General features: G+C 36.9%; 1 long non-coding RNA gene across 1 annotated transcript; it reads left to right on the forward strand.

Moving 5' to 3' along the window:
• The first annotated feature begins 546 nt into the window (after nt 1-546).
• On the forward strand, nt 547-2,972 carry LOC110710736. Its single transcript, XR_002509199.1, has 4 exons — nt 547-1,097; nt 1,495-1,636; nt 1,740-1,799; nt 2,626-2,972. It is a non-coding gene; the product is annotated as an uncharacterized LOC110710736 (long non-coding RNA).
• Nucleotides 2,973-9,554: the final 6,582 nt, after the last annotated feature.

Here is a 9,554-nt window from a genome sequence, read left to right on the forward strand (position 1 = left end):
TCTAGAAGACCAAAACCATTCCTAATTACATTAGGAATGATAAATCATATTAGGCCCTCCCCTAGATCATTGGGCCGTACTTAAAACTCAAACCGGGCCCAGTTTAGTAAATTGACCATAAATTCCTCAATATTCATCGGAATTGGGCTTATAATATATCGTTGGAAATGTCTTTGCAAGCCCCATCCAACTAAACCACTATTGGACCCATATCATGGACCAACCAAACTGGATTGGATATTTTCTTAAAATAAAGTTTTCAAAAACAGATAGAAGAGAAAAGAGAAGAAAAGAAATAAAACTTTCCGCAACACTAGACCTTTCCACACTTTCGTTTCATTCGATTATGATTCGACGTGAAAGGTACTCATCACTGGGTTTGGTTTTGGGGAGACACAAATGGGTGTCTACAGTAACGGATACCATAGGTGTCCGTTACGAATACTATATTATTTGTAACGGGCAAAAATATTGCTCATGACGAATACTATATTAGTTGTAACAGCCACCATGTGCCCGTTACGAATAGGTGGCCCAGCTAATAAGAGCTAAAGAGGAGCCCATTACTTTTTACTCTGTATTAGGGTTTCACACTTCATTGTCCTTAGCCGTCAAACCTCCCATTTTTTCTCTCTCCTCCTCTGTCCTCTCTCCTCTTAATTTTCTCACTCAATCTCGCTCTCTTCTCCTGATTCACCTCAATCCATTCACTCAATCCATTCATTCAATCTCCTCCATTTCACCACCCTAATTCCCAAAGTTCCCCTCTTTCTCTCTCCTCTAAATTGCATCAATGGTGGAGGACCCAATTTAGAATGTCTTTTGAACGAATCTCGGTACCTAGAAGTGTATATGAGGGTGATGATTCAGGGTCAAGAACATCGCAATGGGTGTTTATATATCTTCGATTTTTTCAAGCAAATTAGATTGGAGAAACCCGATTCTTCTTCAAGAGAAAGCGAAAAAAACCCTAGTTTTTTGCCCTAATTTCACTGCCTAAATATCCCATTTTTATGCTCATTCTAAGATTTTGAAGCCAAATCGCCGCCCTCTTGTGTACGATTATGATGATACGATTCCTCAACGAAGTTTTCTTGGTAATTTCTCTCTTAATCATTTCTATTATCAATTTTGGGTTTTCACTTTGTAATTGTTCGATTATTTTGATTGGGGTCTTCTTAGGGTTTCACATGTCGTTTTGATTTCATTTAATCTTTCTAGGGTTTTTTAATTTGGTGATGTTTTGATGGAGTTGTGTGTGTGTGTGTGTGTTGGGAGGGGGATGATGCGGCTTTGATTCTATTTTACCACTGCTGCTTCAATTTAGGGTTTTTAATTTACAAATTACTTCCTTGAATTTCGATTGATTTGAATGATTCTGCTATAATTAGAATTCTTATTGAAGTGCTGGTTTGATCGTCTATTGTTATTAGGGATTCTCTGGATAATATATGGTTTTGAAGGGATTTCTGGTTTTGTGTTGATGTTACATAGGTTGTTGGATGTGAAACAAGGGCAAAACAAAGAGGGGAAGATTGTTTTGTACCTGGTGTTTGAGTACATGGACACTGATCTTAAGAAATACATCCGTAGTTCCTGTAATACCGGGGATACCGTCCCTCCTCCGATCATCAAGGTATACTATTATGCCGTGGAATAATTCTTAGAAATATATCGTCTATTATTAAAGTTGTTCAATTTTATGGTCTTGATTGAGGATTGTGTGGGTTAATGCAGAGTTTGATGTACCAATTGTGTAAAGGTTTTGCTTTCTGCCATGGTCATGATGTCATTCACAGGTATACAATCATCGTCTTTTTTTTAGTTCCACAATTCATATTGTCATTATGTTGCTTTCCTGTGAACAATTCCTAATGATTTGGATTTTTGATTTGATTTGATTCCTTTTTTTGTTTTTTTTTGTGTTTGCAATTTCATTTTAATGTTGAGCTGTTGTTGAGTTGGTTGATATTAAGAAATTTATTTCTTAATTTGGATGGTTTTTTTTTTATTGATTTACCTTGAATTTTAGTGTAAATTGATTTGGATATATATATATATATATATATATATATATATTATTTAAGCTGATGTTGATTACTTTGATTTTGTATGGTACTAGAACTGCTACTGAGGATTATACACTGTTGTTTAACAATATTTGGGTGCAAACATAAGAATTTTGAGAAGCCTTTGTTTCAAGAGTAGGGTTTTATTTTCCGAAACTCTATTTCAAGGGGTGAATAAGTGGGTGAGAGAGTAAATTTATATGCTTCGGAACAAGGATTGAGGGTAGTTAATGGAATCACGTATCGAATTTTTTTGGATGCTCGACTTCGTGATTGAATTATGAAAGTTTAAAATATTGGTATTGGTCATTAGGCTGGAAAAAGTATCATCATATGATCATTAGTCTTCTAGGTGGGACTGAAATGAGCAAGAAACATTGTTAACTCAGGTCTGCATTTGCTAATCTGTGGTCCTTTGTGTTTTGTGTATTTCGGTAGATCTTTTTATTTTAATTCTAATTGGCTATATTATTTGGTTTTATATATGAAATTTTAATTTGATTCTAATTTGGATGATTGTTGGTATTTTATTGTGTTGCTTTTTTTTTTGGTTCAGATTTATAGTTCAATCATCCAAAGCAGAAAAGGATGGCACAAGCCCAGAATGCACTGCCTGATGGAGATGTGAAGGTCAGGGGTGAGCTATAGGTTCTGATATTCGAGAAAAGTCATATTTTTTTGACAGTTCTTACAATACGTGTAACTTCAAGGTGTATCTATGAGTATTATATTCGCTAAAATGTTAGTATAGATGGCTATTTATACGATGTGTGGAGGTTTTTGTAATCTAATAGTCTCATGACTCTCAACTTATCTATTATGTAACATGTGAATATGCAATTACGTGTATGTTGTATATCTTTTGGTGTCAAATTGTCAATAATGCTATATAATCTTCAAATATGCTCTTCTGTACATAATGGCTTATATATTTGTTTGGACTACTTGTCAATGTAATTATGAATTCCATATGTAAGCCTGAAACAAGATGAAGAATTATCAGTGCACTTGGTTATTCTCATGATTTATACACAAGATGAGACGGTCTTGTGAGAGCCTTTGATTTTTGATGTCTTGTTGGTTTGCTGATGTTGTTGCTGTTGTTGTCGTTCTAAGTCTGTTTTTGGTTTTTTTTTGGTAATAATCTAAACTTTACTGTTTCTGGTCTGAAAAATATTGAAGTTGAATAGAATCTTTGTTGGTTATGTTGTTATGGAATCATTGGTCTAGATTATTGGGTTGGTGATCTTGTGCTTTTGAGCATAGATTGAGAGTTACTAAATTTTGGATTTCTTGGTAGATATTTGATGGTCACTGTAGACACCCATTTGTGTCTCCCCAAAACCAAACCCAGTGATGAGTATCTTTCACGTCGAATCATAATCGAATGAAGTGAAAGTGTGGAAAGTTTAGTGTTGCGGATAGTTTTAATTTCTTTTCTCTTCTCTATGTTTTTGAAAACCTATTTTAAGAAATTAGCCAATCCAGTTTGGTTGGTCCATGATATGGATCCAGTAGTAGTGTAGTTGGATAGGGCTTGAAAAGAGCTTTCCGACTATATATTATAAGCCCAATTCCAATAAATATTGAGGAAGTTATGGCCAATTTACTGAACTAGGCCCGGTTTGAGCCTTATATGCGGCCCAATGATCTAGAGGAGGGCCTAATATGGATTTATAATTCCTAATGCAATTAGGAATGGTTATAGTCTTCTAGATTCTTCTAGAAGGTTCTTTTCATACCTAATTTAATTAGCATTGATAAATTGACTTTTGTTGACTTTTAGAGTTTTAATCAGAATACAAGAATGTTTTTGAGGAAAATACGATTTTATCCTCCCGTATGGTCAATTTCTATCTGATTTTAGAAAACGCGTCAATAATTAAGTTAGCGCCACACGCCAACATTAGCGCCTGACGCTAAGCTTGGCGCCTGGCGCTAGCGTTAGCGCTTGGCGCTAATGTCAGCGTCTGGCACTAACCTGGTTTTACGCGTCAGAACTCTGTTTTGATTTTTTTATCTTTTTTGTTGATTTTCTCTACAAATAGCTTCCTAAAAACTCCGTTTTCAATCATCAATTCTTATTCTTTCCAATTCTAACCAACTCTCATCAAGATTCTCTTGTTTACTCTCTCTCTCTTTTCTAAACTAGCTTTTTCACAAATATAAAAATTCCGCATTCAATAGATTTAGAAACACCTAGCAATATTCGAAGTTGCCTTCGCCCTAGACGTGAAAGGTTTAATTTCTGAGGGTTTGGTCCCAAATCTCTCTTTCAATTACTTAATTTAATTGTTGTTTTATTATTTTTCCTTGAAGTTACTAACTTGTGTATTTTGTCATTAGAAAAAGGTACGAGGCGTCCAAGTAAGTGCTTTAACTGATTTATTGATTTTATGATATAGAAATCATGTCTAGATTGTTATTTTGATTCCTAGTATCATGTTAGGATGCTTTCTTTAGTATGATATTTAGGGTGATTTGCTTATATCAATCATGATTCCTGCGATGCCTTTTATTCTCTTCCTAATATTCATAATAGTATCATGTTAGGGTTAAAGCTTTGATTTTTAATGTTTAGTGACATGCTAGGGTTTGTTATTAATCTTGTTAGTATCATGCCTAGGATCTTGCTATTATTATGCTTTAACATGAACATGTTTATTTTTATGATTGTTATAATTATAATATTTATTATTATTATTTTTTATGATGATTATTATTATGTTGCTTGATTTTTATTGTTATTGCCTGATCACATTTTTTATGCATGTTTAAAGGGAATTAATACTTGTAATCACGCTTAATATGTATATGTATATGTATATGTATATATAAAATGTTCGATGGGCGTTGCACAACAGCGTTTGGCGCCACAGCCCAAACCTTTGCGCCGTTGCTGGAACATCGATCTGGGACTGTTTCCAGTATTATTACTTTAAAGGGACATGCCAGATTTATTAGACTTTAATTACTCAAAGTCCTTTAATTTAGTCATTAATTAGTTTATTTAGACTTAATCACAAGTCAAACAAACGGTAGTGTAAACACCCATAGGTTATGCACAGGTAGTCAAGTAAGCACAATATGATGCAATGAGTTTGCAACCTAACCATGGCTCTAGTTCTCTAAAGTTTAAGGATATAGGTTAGTTAAAGTGGTTCCATGGTTATGAGTCCGGATGCATCGCGAGGAAGCCTTACCTTTGGAAGGGTTGGCGCGTGTGGATGGGACCCCGCGAGTTAAACTCGCTTTCATGGTTTGGTGAATTCAACAATCTCAAAATGTACCCTTCGTTGCCAGGAGCGTTTGATTGGGTAGATGGAGCATGAATTCTCAGAGGGTTATGACCATATGTAGAACACATATGGGTTTCAGAAAGAGAGAAAAACTCAAGAAGGAAGTAGAATTGAGCCAACAGTGCTAAAACTAGTTAAAACAAGAACGCAGAGTTCTGGCTCGGTATTGGAAGAACTTGGCGCCAGACAACAGAGTTTGTCGCCAGGATATAGCCCTGTCGCCAGACGGCAATGTTGTCGCCAGGCGACAGAGCCATATCATTGGCGACATGCTCTGTTTTTTAGACGCCATTTCCTACATGCCTCAGCAGCTTTATGTGTTCTTAGAATTTACCAATTTTTGCAGTATTATTTCGATTCTAGTTGTGAAAGATATTTCTCAAATTTCCTACGTGTAAAAATCCTATGTTTTTAACTCATTACGGATGGTCTTTCCAATGAGAACCTTTTTTATGCTTATGCCAATAATGTCAATCAAAATTATGCACATGAAATACTTAGAACTTTTCGAGTCTCATCCACTAATTCTAAATTATTTCCAAAATATACTTTAGGAATTATAACAGAAATCCTCCCCAGCGGAGTCGCTAAAAAACTATAGGGAATTCTTCAAGCATTATCCCAAACTTGAGCCCCACTGTGATCATACACTTAAGTATGGGGGCGTCCAAAGGGAAAGAAACAAGAGTAAAAGAGTCGCCAACAAGTTTTAGGAACTTGTAAACCGATCACAGGGTGAAGGTTACACCCCTAAACGATCCAGGAAATCGTTAACTCCAATAGGTATGGAACCATAACTGGTGTTCGGGGATGAGGGTACTAATCCAATCTAAAAGAGAAAGAACTCGCCCTATAAAATAGGCCTCTACTTTATTCTACTCGTATTCATGTGCGCTTTCTAACTATCATGAAATCAATAGATTAACCCTAAACCTGTTTAGTCTACTACCTCTGGTCCATTTTACTTGCAACTATTTCCTTTTTGGGCTGGTCCACATTACTTGCAACTTTCCCATTTCTTTCCTTTTTTAGTAAATTTTTTAGGCAAATTTACCATTTTACCCCTACTTTTTTTTAATTCAACTTTATTAAACTACTAACCTTATCTGATTACAAAACAAAACTAATTAATTAAATTAATCATTCCCACCAAAATTATACCCCCACCCTTCAAATTCAACAACTCCCCAACTACCTCATTTGAATGCTCCTCATTCAATTCATCTGATGAATTGGGTGGAGTTCATTTATTCTGGAGAATTCTCCAGAATAAATCCCTCCCACAAAAACCCTAGTTCTTATTTTCTCACTCCTCACTCGCCGATTCCCATCCTCTCTCTCTCTCTCTCTCTCTCTCTTCTTTGGTTTGTTGTTTCTGAGTTCTTCTCTTCATCCTTTCTCTGTTTCAACTTGTGAAATCTGTCAAGGGCTTCTCCTACCGACAAAAACCTAGACCTAAATTGCCATGAAACCCTAGAATCTAGTGCTTCTAGCCGCCGATCCGGTAGCGTCACCTACAAGCCCCAGCGTGGAACGGGTAACATGAAACCCGTTCGTCGTGCTTTGGTGATTGCGAGGAGGCGGATCCGGGGGGAAAAACTCGCTGAGTATGTCGGCGATGAGGAGGAGACGCCGAAGGTGGTGAACTCTGAGGCTATGGCCGATGATGAACCACCATCCGAGGTGGTTCATACGGCTGAGGGTTCCGTGGTTGCTGTTGGGGTTTCTGCTGGGGTTTCTGGTTCTCCAATGACTGAGGTAGAGGTTTCTGCTACCGGATCTGCTACTGGGGAGTCTACCCCATTAGAGATGGAGTTTTCTGAGGTGGTTAAGCCACCAGAGTCCCAAGACCGTGAAGAGGGGCCTTCCTTCGGCGCTAAACGCATCAAATCTGGAGCTCCAGACGGCATGACGAGGGAGGAAGTGATTGAGGCTTACCTGTAGATCTACTACCCTCAGCTCAACCCTCCTCGTAATTGAATGCGCAACGTATACTACTATACTCTATAAACCCTAATTCTTTTTAATGCTACTCTATTTATGCATGTACTGTGAAATTATTTGTTGAAAACTTGCTTGGTTGGTTGTTGCTGCATTTGTTTTGCTTACCTAATAATGTGTTGCATCACTGTTGGATTATCTGTGAGTAGTTAATTTGCTGTGCCAAAACTGGTGTGTTTTGGCATGTAGGTTGTTTGATGGTAATATACTGGTTTGGTTTGCATTTGTTGGTTCTGTGGTGTTGGAGAAGTTCTGTGATTATTTGGAGAAGTTATGAGAAAATTGGCTATTTGTTTGTTGCTTTGCTTGTTTGTAAAATTGTTTGTTCTACCATGGCTGTAGAATCTGAGTCCCCTGCTGTTTTTGTTGACCTTGACCTAGTTAGCATGGAAGCCATGGAGGTGTTGAATTTTGTCCCTTGTATTCTGCCATTCATGCATTTAGTTCCTTTTTTGTTAATGCATATCCCTTTTGGTTTTCCATATGATGATGGGACTCATCTGATAGCTACTTGGGTAGTTTGGATGCTCCACAAACCTTCTCACAGGGGTTTTTGTTGAGGTACTAACACTCACTAAAGCTTTGCGTGAAAATACACCCATTCTGATGGAAATAATAGGTTTAAAAAAATAAACACAGATACACTCGTATTTTTAAATGTTTGTTTAATCAAAAGATATGAACTTTACTGATTACATGACTGCCAAATAAATGATCCATTTGTATCTACCAAAAGTACACATAACCTACATATAATCTAACTCAAAAAGTTGTTTGAAAAGGAAAAGATTATGTGTGGTAGTCAAATTTAAGTCCCCTAATACTATCCTTCCAAAAGTAATGCACATGTATCAGTCTGCATCTACTTCCATGTGCCCTTGATCATCTCCTGTAATTGTGGTTGTGTCCAAAAAATGCACTACCTGACCAATGAGATCCTTGTCAAGTTGAAGTAGTTGTGGTAGTAGACCCTGGCTGTCCAAACTTCTCTTCTTCATGTGTGGGGGAGATAAGTTATTTACCACCTTGCATTTCTAGTATCTTAATCATGCATGATTGAAGTATGATCCATGTGTACTTGTTCAATGTAGGATCAAATTCTTCAAAAGCTCTAGCAACTTCCTTGATTAATTCATCTAGATTCCTTGGAAATGATTGATATTGTAATGATTGAATCACACTAAACAAGCCTAATAAATCTAAAAAATTTGTTTCTGGTGATTGAGCTGGTTGGAAAATGAATTGAATGTTGAACCCATGTGCATGACAAGCTGCTTGAAATTCTTCATCCTTTGGCACCTGATGAGGCCTAGCATTATCCCATTGTATGATGATGTCCTTTGGTAGATGTTATGGCCATTTCTCATAGATTGTGGGGATGACATGTGTTAGCAGCATCTCCATTTCTCATAGATTGTGGGGATGACATGTGTTAGCAACATCTCCATTTCTCATAGATTTTGAGGATGACATGTGGAAATTTCTCATAGATTGTTGTGGCCATTTCTCATAGATTGTGGGGATGACATGGGTGATTTGTGCTAGTGTGTGTTCTGAGCCTGCCTATGCAATGTTGTGTTTGGGTATTTTGAGTGCAGCAGCATATCCCCTTTCAGTTGTTCTGTTGTACAATGGTACAAAAGTCAGGAACTCATCTGTGTATTCTTTTGCTTTGCATCTTATCCTGCCTAATTTTTTTGTATTGACATCAACAACAATACCTTGTGCTAGAGAATGTTTTATTACCTGAAACCACCTTGTTGTTGTATATTTGTGCATTGAATGTTTTCTTGCCAAATTGGCTAAAAAGCCTCTTGGCAGTGAGTCCCCCTCCATGTGCAACAATCTCATCAACAATTGCTCTTTTCCGTTCTACTGTCATCTCTCTGCTTGCTCTGACATAGTGTTGTAGCTCTTCTTGGTTTGTATCATCAGCTACATCATATCCATCTGCATCATAATCTTCATGTTGTTGGTCTTGTTCCTGATCTAAATCTGACGACCATTGATACTTTTCTTGGAAGAATTGTTCTTCGTTCAATTCATCTTCCATGAGTTGCTGCTGTTGAATAAACTCATCCATTAGTTCATCTATGAACTCTGCCATGAGTACCTTCCCTTTTTTATTTTTCAAGATTGTTTTTTGGTGATGAAGTGGCGGCTGGTGGTTTTTAGACGGTCTTCA

Source organism: Chenopodium quinoa, unplaced genomic scaffold (genome assembly GCF_001683475.1).
Source record: "Chenopodium quinoa cultivar QQ74 unplaced genomic scaffold, ASM168347v1, whole genome shotgun sequence".
Taxonomy (NCBI): Eukaryota; Viridiplantae; Streptophyta; class Magnoliopsida; order Caryophyllales; family Amaranthaceae; genus Chenopodium; species Chenopodium quinoa.